Source organism: Sinocyclocheilus anshuiensis, unplaced genomic scaffold (assembly GCF_001515605.1).
Source record: "Sinocyclocheilus anshuiensis isolate Anshui unplaced genomic scaffold, SAMN03320099.WGS_v1.1 scaffold459, whole genome shotgun sequence".
Classification (NCBI taxonomy): domain Eukaryota; kingdom Metazoa; phylum Chordata; class Actinopteri; order Cypriniformes; family Cyprinidae; genus Sinocyclocheilus; species Sinocyclocheilus anshuiensis.
In genome coordinates, this window is record NW_015548216.1 from 53,035 (window position 1) to 58,408 (window position 5,374).

General features: G+C 49.2%; 1 protein-coding gene across 2 annotated transcripts in view; it reads left to right on the forward strand.

Annotated features, from left to right (window-relative positions):
• Nucleotides 1-5,374, forward strand: part of LOC107653898 (phosphatidylinositol 4,5-bisphosphate 3-kinase catalytic subunit alpha isoform) — a 42,920-nt gene that overhangs the window by 11,759 nt on the left and 25,787 nt on the right. The window lies entirely within an intron of this gene.

The following is a 5,374-nucleotide window of genomic DNA, read 5'->3' on the forward strand; positions in this document are numbered from 1 at the left end:
TGCAACTTCAGGGATCTTATCTATGCACAATCAGCTTGTAACACTCCAAAGAGAAAGGAAAACTTGAAATCGCATCATACTGTCAGAGTTTTTGCTTTGTATGTCTCATTTTGGCCACTAGAGGTCCCTATGGTACTCTCGTGTCAATGTTGTGCCTCTTGTAATCAGTGCTATTGTTTTCAGATGTGCCTCGTTCTGGGCTGTGTATTTAAACTGGTCACTTCCTTTGTTTCTTTGCTTGGTTATTGTTGTTCCTAAGTCAGCTGCTGACGTAAGTCTGCTCTAGTTCAAAGAACTATACTTCAAAAGCTTTTTTGGATTGTTTCCCTGTGCTTAAGTTGGCTGTTTTGTCTTTTTCCTGAGTTTTTGTTTTAGAGATTATTATTCTCCTTTTGGATCCTTTTTGGACTGAAGATTTTTCTTTTTTGTGCCTTTCATTAAGGAAAGGATTTTTGTAACATTTCTGCTGACTATTGGGTTCAACTGCTTCCTTTGGCTCAGTGGCGGAAATTGAGACTCTCGCGCCAGAGACCCTAGTTCGAGCCCCGGCTCTGACAGAATAACCAAGCCACATTATGAACCCAGAGACGCCTAATTCTCAAGAACTCCTTGCCACAGTTGCTCAGCATGAGTCCACAGTCCAACACCATGAGTTGGCACTAGCTCAGCAGGAGACTTTGATGGTTAAACACTCACAGGTGCTGTCTGATCTCATGACTTCTGTCCGTCAGATATTTGACCGGCTGCCCTCTACTTCAGCTACTGCCCCTACTGCTGCCTCTGTACCCCTTCCGGATTCTCGAGTGCTCTCCCCTCTGACTGAACCCCGCCTACCTCCACCACAACATTTCTCAGGTGATCCCAGTGCATGTGATGGTTTCCTGACTCAGTGCTCTCTCACATTTGAATTACAACCATCTTCATTCCCCTCAGATAGGGCCAAGATCGCATATGTTATCACCCTCCTTTCTGGCAAGGCTCTTTCTTGGGCAACAGCGGTCTGGAAGGCACAGGCGCCCTTCTGTTCAAGTTATTCTGCGTTTGAAAAGGAGTTCAAGCGAGTCTTTGACCACCCCCTCAGTGGCCGACAAGCCTCTAAGAGACTTCTCACCCTCCGTCAAGGTAATGGCAGCGCGGCTGACTATGCTATTCAGTTTCGGACAGTTGCAGCAGGGAGCGGCTGGAACAATGAGGCCCTCATGGTGTGTTTCCTGAATGGTCTGTCCGAGGCAATCAAGGATGATCTGGCTACCAGAGAACCTGCTCTTGATCTCGAGACTCTTATGGATCAAGCAATCCGGCTGGATAATCGCCTGAGGGAGAGAAGCCTGAACCGCCCATCTCTTTCCACATTGTCTGCCAGTCCAGCTCTTGTTCAAATGCTACCAGTGCCCCAAGATTCTTCGGAACCCATGCAATTGGGTAGGACTAGGCTTTCCCCATCAGAACGAGATCGTCGTATGAGAGAGCGCTGTTGTCTATATTGTGGATTGTATGGCCATTTTCGCTCCGTCTGCCCCGCGCTTTCGGGAAACGCCCAGTCCCGTACAGGCAGGGAAGGACTGTAACGGGAGTTACACGCACCGTTTCACCTTCCAACTCTGGGTTGTTCCTTCCCGTCAAACTCACTTGGGGAGACCAAAAACACCAGCTCCAGGCATTGATTGATTCTGGCGCTGCCGGGAATTTCATGGATATTTCCCTTGCCAAGAGTCTCCAGATCCCTATTAATTCCCTTCCTGCCCCCCTAACTGTGACAGCCTTGGATGGAAGACCGTTAGCTCCAGGGAAAATAACCCACCTCACCTCTCTCCTATGTCTCGTCACTTACCAGCACCAGGAGAGAATGTGCTTTCACCTCATACAGTCTCCCGAGTTCCCTGTTATCCTCGGTCACCCTTGGCTTCTCCAGCATAATCCACACTTTGACTGGTCCACTGGTGCTGTTCTCAGTTGGGGACCCACCTGTCAGACTACATGCTTGGCCCAGAACTCCCCTGACCCTGTTCTTGAATCCCACGAACCCCTAGATCTGTCTCAAGTCCCTGTGCAGTACCACCACCTCAAAGCAGTGTTCAGTAAAAGGAGGGCCACCTCCTTACCTCCTCATCATCCTTATGACTGCGCCATTGAGCTACTCCCAGGAACCTGTCCCCCCAGAGGTCGTATATTCTCTTTGTCTCCCCCCGAACGAACTGCTATGGACAGATACATTAACGAAGGCCTTGCGGCAGGTATCATCCAACCATCCACTTCCCCTGCTGGAGCTGGATTCTTTTTCGTTGGGAAGAAGGATGGCGGACTTCGGCCGTGTATTGATTACAGGGGCCTTAATAAGATAACTATTCGAAACCGCTATCCCTTGCCGCTAATGGCCACTGCCTTCGAAATCCTGCAAGAGGCCTCCATCTTCACTAAGCTCGACTTGCGCAATGCTTACCATCTTGTGCGCATCAGACAAGGAGATGAATGGAAGACCGCCTTCAACACGCCCACTGGGCACTATGAATATTTAGTTATGCCCTTTGGTCTCACTAATGCTCCTGCAGTATTTCAAGCTCTCATCAATGACGTTCTTAGAGACATGCTCAACCAATTTGTGTTTGTCTACTTAGATGATATCCTCATCTTCTCGAGTTCCCTCCAAGAGCATGTAAAACACGTCAGTAAAGTTCTCAGACGCCTTCTTGATAACCATCTTTATGTTAAACCTGAGAAATGTGAATTTCATGTGACCAAAGTTCAGTTCCTGGGGTTCATCATCAAGCCTGGCCAGATACAAATGGACCCTCAAAAGGTTCAAGCAGTTGTGGATTGGCCCTCCCCTTCGTCGGTAAAGGAGGGACAGCGTTTCCTTGGCTTTGCCAATTTTTATCGCAAGTTCATCCTGAACTTCAGTACTGTGGTAGCTCCTTTATCTGCCCTCACCAAGGGGAACACAACCAGTTTTTATTGGGGACCTGAAGCAGAGTTGGCTTTCAGCAGACTAAAAAGCCATTTCACCTCTGCACCTATTCTCATTCTCCCTAACCCAGATAAACCCTTCATCGTGGAGGTCGATGCTTCGGATGTAGGGGTTGGAGCTGTGTTATCCCAAAGGGGGGAGGACAACAAGCTGCATCTGTGTGCATTCCTTTCCCACCGCCTTACACCAACTGAGAGGAACTATCATGTAGGGGATCGAGAGTTACTGGCAGTTAAGCTAGCGCTTGAAGAGTGGAGGCATTGGCTTGAGGGGGCCAAACACCCATTCCAAGTACTCACAGACCACAAAAATCTGGAATATATTCAGCAGGCAAAGCGACTCAACCCCCACCAGGCACGTTGGTCCTTATTCTTCAACCGATTCCAGTTCATCTTATCCTACCGCCCCAGCTCTAAGAACCTAAAACCTGTTGCTTTGTCCCGAGTATATGTAAACACTCCTCAGGAAGATTCTATTGCATCAATTATCCCCAGTTCCAAGATAATAGCTCCTATCAGGTGGAATTTGGAAAATACTGTAAAACAGGCCCAAGCCCGAGAATCTGACCCAGGAGGGGGGCCAACCCACTGTCTGTTTGTCCCAAAAGCTGTCTGCTCCCAGATCCTCGAGTGGGGACACTCCTCTCGTCTCACTTGTCATGTTAATACTTCTCGCACTCTTGAGTTCCTCCAAAGACGATTTTGGTGGCCAACCATCAAGGAGGATGTGACAACATTTGTAAACGCATGTCCCACGTGCAACCAACGTAAAGTCTCTCACCGTTCTCCTCAGGGGCTGTTGCACCCTCTCTCCATACCTCATAGACCTTGGTCTCACCTTTCCATGGATTTTATCACTGGACTTCCGCTATCACAAGGCAACACCACTATCATGGTCATAGTTGATAGATTCTCCAAGGCCGCCCGATTTATTCCTCTGCCCAAACTACCCAGCGCTAAAGAAACGGCTGAATTGGTTATAACCCATGTCTTTCGAGTCTTTGGCATCCCACAAGACATCGTCTCTGATCGAGGACCCCAATTTTCCTCCCGATTCTGACGGGCATTTTGTCAATCACTGGGGGCTACAGTGAGTCTATCTTCTGGGTTCCACCCGGAGTCCAATGGGCAAACAGAGAGGCTTAACCAGGATCTTGAGACTACACTGAGGTGTATGGCAGCTAACAACCCATCCTCTTGGTCTTCCTTCATCATGTGGGCAGAATACGCGCACAATACCCTTCGCTCCTCTGCTACAGGCATGTCTGATTCTGGCGGGCATTTTGTCAATCACTGGGGCCTACAGTGAGTCTATCTTCTGGGTTCCACCCGGAGTCCAATCGGCAAACGGAGAGGCTTAACCAAGATCTTGAGACGACACTGAGGTGTATGGCAGCTAACAACCCATCCTCTTGGTCTTCCTTCATCATGTGGGCGGAATATGCGCACAATACCCTTCGCTCCTCTGCTACAGGCATGTCCCCTTTCGAGTGCCAGTTCGGGTACACCCCTCCACTATTCCCTGAACAAGAAGTGGAGGTCGCAGTTCCCTCTGCTCAGCAGTTTAAGCACTGCCGCCAGACATGGAAAAAGGCCAGATTCAAGCTCCTTAAGGTCTCTCAGCAGTACCAACACCAGGCTAATCGCAGACGCAGACCTGCCCCCACTCTGCGCCCTGGCCAAAGAGTCTGGCTCTCCACTAAGAACATTCCCTTGCGGGTGGAGTCCCGTAAACTTTCCCAGAGGATCATCGGTCCCTTCAAGATTGCCAGGAAAGGTAACCCAGTTACTTATCGTTTATACTTGCCTAAGTCTTTGAAGATAAATCCCACTTTTCATGTCTCCCTGTTAAAACCTGTTTTGTCTTCTCCTTTTCTTGCGACAGGTAAACCTCCCCCTCCTCATATCATCGGTGGCCAGCCAGTTTACACGGTCCACAGAATACTGGGTGTCCGTCGAGTATGTGGGTCCCGGCAGTATCTTCTGGACTGGGAAGGCTATGGCCCTGAGGAGCGCTCCTGGGTTCCTGCCAAGGACATCTTGGACCCCAAACTAATTCAGGAATTTCACGCTCGCAAGCCCAGTTGTCCTGGAGGGAACGTGAGGAGCCGTTCCTAGAGGGAGGGGTCCTGTCAGAGTTTTTGCTTTGTAATGTCTAATTTTTGCCACTAGAGGTCCCTATGGTACTCTCGTGTCAGTGTTGTGCCTCTTGTAATCAGTGCTATTGTTTTCACATGACTGCCTCCTGTGGCTCAGTGGTGGAAATTAAGACACTTGCGCCAGAGACCCTAGTTCGAGCCCCGGCACTGACAATCCAGCTCAGTTCAGTTTAAATCGTATCTGTGCAATCAAGTCAACGATATCGCTGGAAATTAAGTGTCCCCAACTAAGTAAGCCAGAGGAACCAAAA